The 14,906-nt window shown below is 43.9% G+C and overlaps 1 protein-coding gene across 3 annotated transcripts in view; it reads left to right on the forward strand.

Annotated features, from left to right (window-relative positions):
- Positions 1 to 14,906, forward strand: part of ADGRE5 (adhesion G protein-coupled receptor E5) — a 181,031-nt gene that overhangs the window by 40,056 nt on the left and 126,069 nt on the right. The gene's annotated exons all lie outside the window — the stretch shown is intronic.

Below are 14,906 nucleotides of genomic sequence, written 5' to 3' on the forward strand. Positions count from 1 at the left end.
TCCACACTTTATATTGCTCATGCATTGTAGTGGAGAAACTGAGTTTTTATGTTTCAACAAAAATGTCCTATGAATCAGTACTTTAGCTCTGATGCATTTACATCTGCAGAAATGTCCAAGAGACACCCTATTACCACAGGTAAACAAGCATAAGATAAACACAAAAGCAAGAACTACGATGGGGTGATTTTTACTTGGAAAATCGGTTTACCAAAGGTTTTGACAAACAAAATATCACCTTTAGAGCTGCAAGGTCATACCAACTGCAGAATGAGCGTTATATAACACTGAATGACATATTATATATAACCCTAATAAAGGGTGTGCACTTTCCCTAGTTTGGCACTCAGACAAAAAGTTAATTCCGGAGTAAGTAGGTAATTGAAAATTATAAGGACTACCCCAAATATAAAATGAGCAGTAACATTTTCAGTTTCCCATTCGGGCCCATGAACTGGTATTTTGTCAGTATTGTTCCATATTGTGCTCTCACGAAAACGTTTTTTCCTGTTCTCCCCTAGAAGAGGCCTACTTCAGATCCATTCAAACATTCACGTTTTGAATTATTGCCCCTTGTCCGGGCGAGAATCCTGGGTAAAATGAAATACACATCAGTATTGGAACACATACATTTAACGCAATATTGTCTGTAGCCCATCTACCTCTTTGTTTTGGTCTGCTACACAGCCAATAAGATGGAGAGGCTTAGAACCCCACTCCCCCGGAAGACATTCATTTTCCTCGGATTGGCAGACATGCAGAAGGAATGTATTAAAAGCCTCAGAGAGGAGGAGAGAGAGTCGCATGGCAATCTATGAAATATTCCCAGACTGTAAAATGTATGTAGTGGTATGTAATGTCTGTTTACCACATTGTAGCTTGTGCTTATATGCTGGTGCAAACATTGTCTACATCGCTGTCACCCACCTGATGGAGTGTCAACAAACTGTCCACGCGAGCAGTGGGTCTGCTTTGTAGAGGAAGAAAGCTTTTCAGATGGAAATGGAAAATTCCTTGTTTCAGTAGCCGAAGAAGACAGATAGTTGATGAGGTTCCCAAACACCCTGCTACTACAGCGGGCAAAACCGAAGCACATTTCAACGTCCAGTAGATGCCGACATTTCTGTGCCCTGGAGGAAGGATCCTGAGAAGATGTGGGGACCAAAAGACTGAATGAGGGGCAATTATGTATGAATGTTCAACTTGCTTTGCGATTTGTTCCTAAAAAACACATCATGCCTGAAGGATTTGATATTGAGTCCCCGGTTCTTGTCGCAACTGTTGATCTTGCATCGTTCACTTGTGATATGTGTTTCTGTCCCTGCTGAGGGTGTCTGCTGGGAAGGCGGAGAGATCGGTAGATGTTCTATGGATGTTGAAATGTTATGCTGAAATGGACATAGACTGATGCAAGTCTGTTGAGCTTCAGGGGCAGGGGTGTCCTTGTCTCTCCCTGTTTCAAGAAGTAAATCATGGGGGTCATGTTGTCTGTCCATATTTCTGTGGGTTCATGGGGCATGACGGCCTACACAGGTAATTGAAAGGACCTCAGATGTGGTATGTATGTTTATATGCAGTTACCTCCTTTGATCTTGATTTCCAAGACTTGTCAGTCAGTCAGTAAAAACTATATTTCGGCGCAAAGCCATAAAAGTGCATACATTTTAAAAAGAACTCACAGATACAATACATTTACAAGCCATTTACATCCTTACATGACAGGCTATCCATAGCAACATGATCGAAGGATCCCTAAAAACTACTAAGTTAAAAGAATAAAAGGATGTTAAATCTGTCATTAAAAATAGATACAAGGAGATTTACAATAGTGGAAATGGCGGACATCAGGCTGTGCTATTAGACACTCCAATACAATTATACTTGGCAGCTTGCCTGATGTACCTCCTCTGATCTTGATTTCAAAGACTTGTAGATGGGCATCCCAAACTTTCAAAGATGCATTTGTGCTCAGAAAAAGTGGAGGTTCTAGTTCCATCCAGCAGGAGAATTTGAATATTCTCTGAGTAGGCAAAGGTCACTATTACGACCATGCTTCTCACAACTTGATTGTCCCAATGTCTGATGACACTGGGTGTAGTTCTAGTTGTTGTAGTAAAGCCCCCCTGTAACATTGTAGGTGCGGGCATCATTTCAATTTCGACGCAGCAATTTGCATAATTTCCGGCATTTCATGTTATTTTTTTATGTGAAATTATGCAGTTACGCCACATAGTAAAATAGAAGGGTTGCTGGCGTAAAATTCCTCTTGCAGGAAAACAGGAACAACGCGAACAGACAGAATGCGAGCAGCTCTTGTTCATGGCATTTGTTTTCTTTGCTCTACTTTTTAGTGGGATGTGCACCCTTCCATTTTTGATGTGAGAACACACCACGCTAAAAAAATAGTGCAATATGCCAGATTTGTGGTTCACGCAATTGTGCGTAGTTTTGTGTAATTTTCCCACAATTTTACATGACTACGAAAAAGGAAATTACTCAAATTTCGCACACTCCTAACAATTTGCGGTGCAGAAGCAGCAGAATGCATGATTACAGGGCCCTTGGTAAAGATATGGACTCGTGTAGTGTGTAAAAAGAGCTCCTGATGAATATAGGGCAGGGTTCTCCCCGCCATAAAAATATATACCTTAGCTTGAAGCAGGCAGAGTAAGGCTCCCATGAATGCCTTACTTTGCCCTGACACAGCATCAAGAAGGACTATTCTACATATAATGACAAGTCTAGGTGTTGGGGTGGCTCCAGACTGGTAACCTTTCACTTCTGTGAACCCTCTATCGATCATCTGCAAATATTTTCTAAAAGCAGCACACCTTTATGAAACACTTGAAACATGAAAATAAGATTGAGGAACTATTCAGTTTCTGTCATATTCATTATCTGCCCGGAATTGCAAGTCTCAAAAGAGACCAGTGTTCTACGAGGACTGTTGCATCAGTTGCCAATCCTTTGCAAAGGAGCTTTGGGTGGGTTAGGTGGCTTGTGATGTGTGGATTTTTAAGGGAGTGAATATTTAATTCAGAATGTAAAGAATAGTAGGGCTCCCAGTTTTTTTTTTTTTTTTTTTAACATTTTCATCTGTATTTACCCATATTTATTTTTCGCTTATGTTGTTTGCCTTTGTGAATATCTATGTAGTAATTTGTGAACAAATTAAGTGGCAACTACATTTTTCCACATTTCATTTATCTTTGGATGCTGGTCAAATGTTAAAACTATTAGCAGATCCAAATTTTACAACAATACACCTATATGAAAACATTAAAGTAAGCGCTATATAAATGCAATTACAATACAATAATGCAAGCATGTATGTATCCGCATTTTTAAAGGTAATCTTAACTCCTTTTCAACTCCCATGCTGTCAGTCTACATGGATGTGGCCTGGCTGCCATAACTGGAAGAATGGAAAGTAATCCAAACACTTTGACACCCAGACACAAAAATACCCCTTTTTACGCATGCCAGGAATTCTCATAGAGATTCCTGGCAGGCATGTATGGATTTATAATTGTGGATTTTACCACCAAAAGTGTGGAAAAGGTCTGCACTCATAAATCTTGCTCAAGGAATGAGGAAGTGTTCCAAGATGTTGTTAGTCCGCTAAGTATCGGAAAGCCTGCAAACATGCACATTTGTGGCAATTTCAAAACACTTATCTGATCCTTTGCAACTTTCCCACCTTGGAAATGGTGCAAAGTTCCTCCATCTAAAAGCTGGAGTAAATACCCCTTCAGGATACAAAGAGGGACGACCATCCCCAGATTTGCTGCAGCATGGGTGAAGGACTTTCTTCACAGTGAAAATAATTGTCCCTGCAAAGAAAAAGTTAAAAAAAAAAGAAAAGTGAGTACACTGTGCAGATTTCTTCACAAACTGCAGCTTTCCAGGTGTAGAGCTGGGAATCCTGGGGGCCTATTCACAAAGGCATTTTGGAATAAGTAAAGTAGTACTACTGTCATGTGTTTGTGAATTGGCACCAAAACATCTAAAATGGGAATATTCATATACAATTGGTACAAACAAAGACGTGTATGATTGTGAAGAGGACTAACTATCCTATCGTACTCATAAATGCTTTTGTGAATCGACCCGTCGGTGACTGAAAAAAACATAAAAATGCATTCAGGCAGGGATGTAAATCTCTGCCTGCACTTTTTAAGTTTTCTTTTCTGAACAGGGCCCACTGCTATCTGTCTGTATTTGTGTGTAAGAATCATTAAAATGAAAAACTGAATAACAAAAAATGGTGTCAACTGCCCAGGTCTAAAGAAGATGAAGTTCCAAGTTCTGAGGAAATTAAACTATATTTAGTTTGTTATCACATCCCTTTGTTTGCTGAGACACCCTGAAGGCGACAGGAACAACGCGTATAACTTTAATATATCAAACAAAAGTACAAAGAAAATAGTGAAGCTTACAGTCAAGTTATACAGACTCTGCGGTCCCTGCAATCAGCGCACTTACTTTGAGTCAAATGGAAATCCACATCACAGAATGAGGTGGTCCTGAAGATGGGGGGGTTGTGCAGGAGGTTTTGGTTAAAAGCCACACTGTGAGGAGAGGTCAGACAGGAGAGCAGGGCTGTTCTTGCAGTTTTGAAGCCGCTTCCTCTCTGATCAGAACTTTCACTTCCACTGAGTCAGTCATCCTGTAAGAGGGGCCAAAGTGGCTCTAACGCAGTATGAGAAGATGACACATTGCAACTCACAGGGGAGTGATGTAGACCCCTGCAACCCCTGTGGTGCAGGGGGGACCACCCCTTCAAGGGGCTCCAACCCTTCTGGTGCCCGACCTTCAGGGGGCCATACCCTCCTGGGGGCCCGCATCCAGCCCAGGGCCAGTGTATATCTGTGAGGTGTATGAGACTGAGGGGCCCTCCTCACATTCTGCAGGGGGTCCAATCATTCTGCCTTATTCCACTGGCAACTCACACATGAGGGCTGAGCTGAGGTACTGCTTGTAGAAGAAGTGGTAAAACAAAACATGTACCCACAAGATGGAGGACATGGTATCGATTCATAAGATGGCGGACATGGAAGAAGATGAAAGGAGGCGGGAGGACCATGGTGCCGGAGACGAGGACCTGGCTGGCGCTCCCGGGCAGCTTCTCCGAGCATCGCATTATTAGATAGAGCCTCTTGCAATGGTGTTAACACACAAGCTGATGTAGAACGACCTTTCCATGCCCCCTTTACTGGCACTGTATTTGATGCCTCTAGGAGCATTCAGGCACCCCCTCTGCTCCAGCGCCCCCAGGCGTCAGCTTGGCACTTGCCATGCAGTTGAACCTGTCCTCCAGAATGGACTGGTGAGGAATGCGGCAGAGTTCTGCTTAAGAGGGACCATTACCACGCCTCAGATATTTCGGCTCCCCCACTTTAATCTCATATCCTGTATTTATTCTAATATAAAAAACAACACAGAATATAACTTTTGGACCTTAATTTCAAGATGCTTTTGTTTTACATGGCATATAATTATTGGAATGAATGTAAAAGCACTCCTGAGTATCCGATTCCTTCTCTATATCTATATTTATAAAGGAAAGACCCTCAAGACCTATGGTAAACTTTTACCTTTCTGGCAACATTCAAAATTTTACATAATTAATGTGATCAAATACTATAGTCATTTGGGGGTGACAGGGCTAAATTATAATATAATGGGGATGGGTTGTTAAAACATTGAAAATCACTGGTCCAGGAATGTATTTATTTTTTCACACATGTATTTCTTTTGTGCCTCGCACTGTGACCCAAATTTCCTGTCCCCGCACTGTAGGGCATAAAAGGTACTGTTGTGATGCTATGGTGGGTGTACAAACTATAGGACCACCCCTTAATCTTTGAGACATTAACAGTGATTGGCCCACGAGGAGATCTGGGACTACCAACGGTCTGTCCTGGTTAGCTGGAGCATTGCGTGCTCTTGGGTTCTGGTAGAAAGCGACCACTCATTGGTTACTGAGTAGCGTATGTGCAAACTTTATTTTTAATGATATCCAGATGCACTACTCTCTCTGTGTTTTTTCCAGAGAAAAAAAACGAATTACATGTTTACAGTTGGCCGTGCGCGTGTAGGTAAAGAGAACTGTTTGCATCTCAACACTGGGTGGCCACTGATTTGTGGAGCTACATGCTCTATAGGGTGTAAATACAAAGGTTTGTGAAGGTGAAATGCATTCACCAATAAGTGTACTCGGTAAGGGAAGTAAAGTAACACAAGCTGGCCAATAGTACTATAACAGATTTGTTATGTTATGTTAAGTGTGGATCTGAGGCTAGGTGTGTGAGGCTTTTATGTTACGTTATAAATGTATGATATGTTGTGTTGTGTTGTGCTGTGTTGTTTTGCGTTGTGTTATGTTGTGCTGTGAGGCTATGTGTGTCAGGCGTGCCTCGGGGGGGGGGGGGACTCACGCGAAGATCCAGGTCTTACGCTTCTAGAAGCCGGCCCGGACTGACCCATACCACCCTGGATTGTTTTACTTCGAACGGAAAAGGGCAAATGTCACTGGACGTTTTTGCTTTGCAGTTTGTGCATTTGTCAGTCAATGTATCATATTTGTAAAGGAGAGGCAACACGTTGACGTCATGCGTCATACGCTGGGCACTAACAGCTGCAGTAATTGAGTCTTTGTTTTATGGGGCTGTTTTTCATAACCCAGCAGGGTGAAAGTCCTAACTGCAGGAAGACAAACAACCCTTAGTTTAAAAAGGCTGTATAGTCGCTATTCTTGAAAAGAAAGTATGTCACATTGCAAACAGAGTCGTTAAAAAAGTAAATATAGGATAGGAGAATGCAAACAGACTTAGAGGAGGTTTATAGCTGATTGTTCAACTGACACCCACCGTGCTCACAGGACCGCGGAAACAACATAAGCACATTCTTTTTCTCAGAGTCTTCAAATACGCAAAACCCAATTCACCCACCAATCAACACAAATCACAGAACTCCCCCAATCCCACCAAGACAGTATTGTCAGCAAGGATCTATGCAGTAACATTTTTAGGTCTCGCCTGAGACAGCGCTTTAGCGATGCTCTCGCGAGAGCTTTTGTAAATGGGGGATCTGGAAGTGCAAATGAGTGCTTTCAGGCCTCCAAATACAGTGCATGTGCGCCGGCCGGGCGCGCGCACCATTTGGAGGCCTGAAAGCACTTGTTTGCTTTCACTTTCGCGGGCCGCACGGCAGTAAAGATCGGCAGTAAAGATTGCAATCTCTTTGTTCCCAGCATCAGTGAGATGCAAATGAACAAACAGGCCAAAGGTCTTATTTTTTTTAAAACAAACCAGGTAACTGCTACAGTGAAAGGAACAACAAGCATTTACAATGCAATAGGTCTCACATTTACGCGAGTTTGAGCTATTCACATTGCAAATAACAATGCCTTTTATTTGTGTTTTCGTTTTTCAAACATAAATAAAAGGCATCGTCATTTACAATGCCAATAGCTTAAACTCGCGTAAATGAGACACCTATTGCATTGCAAATGCTTGTTCTCATTCTCCTGCAAACAAGATTTCACCCAAGCCTCTGCGCCAGGAATCACCTCACATTTGTTGGGGTTCTTTATGGCACTATAAGGTGTTGTAGCCAATAACTAACCAATTTAAATCCTTTGTTTCTTGACTAAAGTCATGGAAGTAGAAGCCACTCACCTGCAGTGATGCTCCGTTGCCCTCTAGCTACATTTGCACTCACCAAAAACCACTACAGTCACATATATACTTCTGTTGCGACTCCCTTATTGGGGAAATCACCCCGCTTTTAGAAATCGTTTCATGAAGAGTAGTAGCGAGGACCTGCAATTGGTGGTTTCCATACAAAAAGATTGCTTGCTGTTCTGCACAGATGACGTAACGTTCAAGAGGCGTGTGGTGTGGGCTTTTCAGTCGAACTAGAATGTCAAAAATGTTGTTACCTGTGTTTGAAGATGAGTCTCCTCAACATCAGCCTATTAGTGCGAATGGCTCTGCCTTCCTATCCAGTAGGGTCTTCTCTACGTGAAGGATTCATTCAGCCACCTTTCTTTGGCTTCTTTCAGTGCCTCATGTGTGTTTTGCTGGTGTTGCTTGCTTGGTTTTACACTGAAGGTTTGGCTGGTGTTGCCATCTTTGTAGGACGTTTTGTGATCAGTTTGGCTTGGGTTGATCTGGTGGACTCAGAGGCAGAGCCTGTCCCATAAAGACCTATGTTCCATGAGGGACTGAGTAAATCCTTGTTCAGGTTGGCGAGAATGCCTGGCCTGTTCACTGGCACAACAAAACGTGAGGGCCCCCCTGCAAAGTACGTGGAGGGGGAACCTCTGGACTCACTAGGGAGCTCTCCGGCCAGAGTAGTGTGCTGAGGGGGCCCCACCTCACCGCAGGGGCTGCGGGGGCCTGTGTTACGCCACTGGGCCACTTGGGTTGTATGTTGTTTTGTGGTCCGAGATCCTCTTTGTTCGGGTCAGAGAAAACACCAGCACATGTGTGTCCTTGGTTACATCAGGCACTTGGAAAATGGTTGAGATCACAGACAGAAACCCGAAACCCTCTGCGTCTGCGGAGAGTCTGCACACACCTTACTACTTATGTCAAATATTTAAATAGCGGTAACCCTAAATGTAGCAGGCCATGAAGTTTGTCGGTACCGCCTTCAGCTACCCATAATCCAACACTGACTTCCCTCCCATTGACCAGCTGGATCTTTCAAGGGAGCCTAGACCGAGTCAATTCCAGCTTTACTCCGGGTCAAGAATTTCTGGCCCACTTTCAGGAGCAGTGCGCAAAAGTTATTGTGCCTGTCCTTTGTCTGGCTTCCCCAATGAGAAGCCGCATGTTGACCTGGAACTGAACCTTTGGCCACTCTCCAAAGAAGCCTAAAGAGAGGAACGCCTCCAGCTGCCGGAAGTGTTCCCAGGACCAGGATTCCAAGACAGAGGCTGTGGTGAAGCCCACAGGTACGTTGTTCCCACACACCACAGAGAAACAGTCTCAAACACAAACTAATTACATATAAAAAAAAAAAGAAAATACAATTATTTAGATAAACACGACACAAAACTGGTGGAGCACGCCAAATAAGGACTTGCGCCAGAAGGAAACATTTAAGAGCTGGGAGCAGCCAAAGGGCATATTTAACACCAGCTTCTTATACAGAAGTCTTTGTTAATAAACACAGCGTCTGCAAGCACAGTGCCTGCTTCCGCCTACGTGGAAAGGTAAAAAGTCCAGACGTCTTTAAAACTGAATTTAAGCGCGTTCTTAAATACCACAGTCCTGGAAACTTCTAGACTTTGCCATCAACAATATACTGTTAAAGTAACTGACACTGTAAAGAAAGCTAACTAATGTTCTCGCTGCTCAAGGGGTGTTGCTAACAATGAGAACATGATTTTTACTGACACAACTGATTTTCTAAATTATCTTTCGCATTAAGCATTGCGCCATCTGCATATTCATTGACGTCACTAACTTACTGGCTTTCTAGGAAAGCAGCCTGCCCGTGTCACATGTGCAATCATTTGTCTTTTGAGCAGTTCACCCCAGTGTCTAAAACAATGTCTTCTTAAACAAACCTGCAAAAAGAACCACCAGAGCAAAGTGTCATAAGCATGTGAGCAGGAGGAGAGGGTGGTCTGCAGCCCTGTCTGATAAAGTGCACGTCCATCAGCACAAGGGAAGCGGCGCATACATATGAAACGACTTCTGTCCATGGACGTCAATCGGGGTTGCCTTGGGTAACATCTGCAGGCCCTGGCTTGCTCTTTGGAGCTGCTGGCAAACAGTGCCCTTGCTACTCCTGTTCTCGGAGACCTTGAAGGCAGCACTTGAAACACATGACAAACCGAGCTTTAAGAACCCATTTTTAGGTCTAGCCTGAGACTGGGCATGTACTGTCCCTTTGCGAGACATTTTGTTTATTTACGGGGGGTTTAGAGGCTGGCCATTTTTGCCATTGGTTGGCTCCATTGTCAATCTCATTTGCTTGCTTTTCATAATCTGGGGCGTGTGGCATTCACTTCCACTTGTTGTGTTTGTGCCTGGCCTGGAGCATGGCCCAAGTTGTTGTGGTCTTCCCCCACTCCCTTAATAGGGCGCTAGATTTTTCCTTTTTTTTGTCGGTTCACTGAACTAGAGTGTGTGTTGTTTCCAACAGTCTCTCTTGTGTACTCGTCCTCTGTGTTGCTTCGGGCCCCCTGCCCTCCATGTTGCTTCACCCTCTGTGTTAGTCCCCCCTTCACGCTGTCCATGGTGTATCTTATCCTCCCGGACAGTCAGTGGTGTTGCTTTTCCCCTCTCACTGTCTATGTTGTTGCTTGGCCCCCTCACAAGGCCCATGTTGCTGTTTGCTTCGCCTGTGTCCATGTTGTGCTCTCCCTCCCACCTCATGAGCAGGTAAGCACACTACTAACGACTGCTGGTTTATACCAGTGAGTAGAAGCGTTTTTACCTGAAATTCAACGTAAAGACTGCCTACTGGTGCTCCATTGGAAATCTGAGGAGGATGTCATGACTTGGCCCCCTCATTCATCCTGAATGCATGTGTAGCTTAGGAACATGGAGGGTTGAGTACCCATGCGGGTGTTCCCTTCCCTCCTGCGTATGAACATCCTCAGGGCATGTGACTGGATGCTGAACTGCTTGAATGGGGCACGTCTTCTCTGAGCCGCGTTTCTTCTGCACCTGAGAACCCATGCTAGGCCATGAATTGCCTCCAAAACTTATTGCTGAAGAACCCGGTTCCCGTTTTCAGGAACCGCTGGCCCTGACGTCTCCCCAAATCCCCACCCTGGCATACCTATGAGCATGACCAGATGCAAAGAACTCTCCGTTCACCATCAAGCAGAGCAGCTCCCAACACAGCCACCCAATGAGAACTTTAAATCAAACGGAATCAACTGTTAATGCGAATTCAGAAGATAATTCGTTATGCAATAAAACTTTTCAAAGTTAGTGAACAGACATATCCTTAACAAATAATTATATTTGTATATATTTCTACAAAACAAATAACACTGCTTGGAAATTATTTAAATTACAGGTTATGCTAGTGAAGCCTGTATCTAAAGGTTATACTCTACAGTACGTACTCCAAGAGTGCGCCTTGATTGTTCAACATTACTACCCTCTTTGCGACCTACAGCAGTGGTGTTTGGCATTTCAGTGTGCTCATAATAGTGGTTGATTTCTGTTTCCCAAGGCTAGTAGCGATATTTGTCACAAGGATCGCCAATCTGCAGTGGTGTAGCTAAGGGGGGGGGGGGGCAGTCAGCCCAGGGCAGCACTTTTTGTTGGGTGGCGGCACTTCACGTGAGGTGAGCAGTTACAGTGAGCGCAAGGTAAATGATTTAATTTTTTATTTATCGTCATCTGTCAACTTCCCCCTTACACCCCCCACTTTTACCTGCACTGGCCGTTACGCCACTGCCAATCTGCCCTTTAGTTGTGCAGGATCCAGAGAACTGACTCAACACCAGGATCGAAGGGAAGATTTCCATGTCAAAAGAATAAGCAACTCTACAACAAAGCCAATTATCAGGAAGGCGTAGTTGGTTTAAACCAATCATACCTCTTTTGCCAAATGACAAAGAAAGCAGAATTACACACGGATAGACAAATGGACCAACCAGGGGGAAAAGTGGATTTAGATCTTACGGGAAATAGGAGATCAGGATTTCACAAACACCTCCTAACAAATTGGGCCCTTCCTAGCATCCTTGTTGAATGTCTCGGAAGGCATGCCAATCATTAGAGTGAGCTACTGCTCAGAATGCAAAGTGTCATTGTGTTCTGCGACATAAGATTCTGTCCCTCAACATGCCTCCCTTTGGGTAACAGCGACATGTGGTGTTACTCTGAGGTAAGGATCCGACTTGACCAGACTAGGCTCATCAGTACAGCTGTGGACTGACAGTTTCTATTATTCTGACCAGGAGGTCAGTTCCAAAACTTGAGATGAAGTTTACAGAAAGTAGTCTTTCTGATTTGTGCTTCTATGCCACATATCTATAAGGAGTTCGGGTCCTAATTAATTATGATGTAATATGTGGAGCACCACAGTGTTCTTTGTGCCAAATTTATATCAGAAAACTCTAGATCAAAAATTCTGCAAGTGTTGTTCTCCAATGCTTAATGTATGAAGGAATGAGTGCTGGTGCCTAAAGCTCTGCTGCGGCAGTGTCATTAAAAATTGGCTCACCAAATACCAAAGCTGCGTAGAGTTGAATTCATCTCAGGCCCTTTAATTCACTACCAGACACTGCTGCCCCCTTATTTCACTCCTGCTGTTCTCTACTTTTTCCCTTTATGCCCTTTTTTCCGTCGTTTTCTTTCTCTTTCTTTTCAGAGTTTTTCTCTCTCTAACACTCGCAGTTAATATCTGATGAAGAAAAATACGTTTTAGTCCCCAAATTTTTGGGTCACTGGCAACCACTAGCTCAAATTAAGTACTGGTGTTATCTAGTCTTCCAAATGTGCCATGTAATCATGATTTAAGGATACAAAAAAGAAGCAAAACTGAGAAGACACCTCTTAGCTAAACGACAGAAATCTAAAACAAACTGGGAGGCTACAGTAGTGCAGAACATATTCTAATATTTGGCAAAACCCCTCATGTCCCTAATGTTGAAAAAAAATTTCGCCTTCAAAAGTACATTGATGAGTGTATGAAGAATACGGCAGCAACTCATGGCCATAATTTACATCTCCGTCTCTCATTAGTCATCCTAATCCTCACACCATGAGAAGAGCAGGCCATTTGTCTCACGCATCAAGTATTTAGGGTTGTTTTTCAATAGTCGCCTTTTGGTGACTGCGACAAGAGGAATCTCCCTCCTTTCTGTGTGAATGATCAGATAGAAGCATATAGCTAGAATTTACATTTTCCCTGCTGCTTTCAGGATGAACGTACTGCAGCGAAAGGGAGCTACCCCACGCTAAAGAGAGTGACTCCAAGAAGAAAGCTCCATTGTTAACCATATTGAGTGTTTCTATACTGCACAAATATAGCCCTTCTTCCAAAGTTATGCTAGTAAGTGAGCACCTAGTTTTGGAGAATGGCCTAGCCACAGAATGTGACATTACTCTGTACTGAGACTAGTTTCATCATAACTTGTTCTATGGTCGACCCTATCTTCTAAGAAAGGGCAGCAGTCAGTCTTATACTCGTAGGAGAGAACCTGCCAAAGTCAATCCTGTAGGAGATGAGCGGATGGGGGCTCAGTCCTCGTGGACAGTAGAGAGAGGGCAGCTATCAAGGAAGGCCCTGCAGCCTCTGAGATCTCATCTTGGAACCTGCTCACCTCCTCATCTTAAAGTGCTCCTTCTCATGGACTAACCAGAGAACCAGCAGGCCAGAACCGGTCTACAGAATGTGGAGACTTGGTGAGCGGTGGTAGACCCCAACTTCTTTTTTAAACTCTATATTTAGAATTTCAGTGTACATGTTTTTCATCCAGAGTAGGCGGTAGAGTCCAATTTACGTTTCAATGCAACCACAAAAGCTCTGAGTCAGCTGTCTTACAGCTGCTGTGGCTGTTTATATACCCGTTAACTCACAGCTTGACACCATTGAACATTGCCACCTCTATCATATCCCTCAGTTACGCGGCTGTTCATCATCAGTCCTTCCAAGTAGGGAGACCACAAATGGGCCCAGATGTTTGTATGGTGTGATCTCTGGGGAGTCTCTTTTAGACAGTCTACCTCAAGCTCAGAACATTTGGAGAGCTCAAGCAACCAGTCCTCATACTGAGTCTGCTCTTCCCACCCCAGCAAAGAGCAATGTTACAGTAGGCCATACAGAAAGCAAGTGATGCTAATCTCAGAATCCCAGGGATTCCACAAATATCACCAGCAACCAAGCCTTTGACACCCCTGCCTACCTCCTGCTCACACCTCAGAGCAACTCCAGGACTAGTGCACAAAGTCAGCCTTCGGCAAACCGCACCAAATACAGGGACTGGAGGAGTCTGGAAACATTACAATGAGCCGCGCTGTTGTGTAGTAGAATATCTGATGTAAATAGTTGAAGTGCAGGACTTATGCCTGTAATTAAAATAGACCCTCTTGGTTTGCACGTGGAGATAAGGCCACTGGTCATCTGAAACTGGTTCTGACGCAACCCCTCTCCAGCCGACCCTACTCTTCCAGCTTATTTACGAGCCTCTTGAGCCGCCGGTGCGCCACTTTTAATATGGGAAAAAGTGGTGCATGGGTGGCGCAAGGGGCTTGTAAAAAAGCCCCTACATCTCCTAGGAAGCCCAGGGCAGTCTTATATCAGATTGAGACCAATTTCCCTCGGCCAAGGATAGCTAGACTCATATGTATCTGGAACCCATCGACCCCAAATTCTATGAAAGGACAGTGGTCAGTTTAGTATTAGGAGGAGAGAGCGTGCCACACTGCATGCTGTATCATATGATTGGCGAGACCGTCGGTCATCAAATACAAAACAGAGTGGACTCCTCTGAAGGAGAGCTGTGTCATCTTATTCCCCTGAGACCACATCTTGGAACCTGACTTCCTCCTGTCTTCCATAGGCGCTCCATCTTGTTGGAGAACCAGCAGGCCATTGCTTTCTGAGGCAAGGGTTGGTAGTGTTGGCAGAGAAGGCACAAGGTAAGAAAGACAAGACTAAAGCATTTGAATCCAGATGATATAATTGAAGATTTTTTGTTGAAATCTGGTGGACTGCAGTCATGCCACCCTGCAGGTGTGAAGCGGAGGAGATGACCATGCCGACAAGAGCCGCAGAGAATGGGAGAGACGATACAGAACAAATAAGATGGCTTTCTGTGAGTCTGTCACCAAGCCTCATTAAGATGGGATTCTGTCAGAAAGAGGATAATGCTGGGAAATCAAACGCAATGTCATACCAACAGAGACTACAATTGCATG

Source organism: Triturus cristatus, chromosome 4_1, assembly GCF_964204655.1.
Source record: "Triturus cristatus chromosome 4_1, aTriCri1.1, whole genome shotgun sequence".
Classification (NCBI taxonomy): domain Eukaryota; kingdom Metazoa; phylum Chordata; class Amphibia; order Caudata; family Salamandridae; genus Triturus; species Triturus cristatus.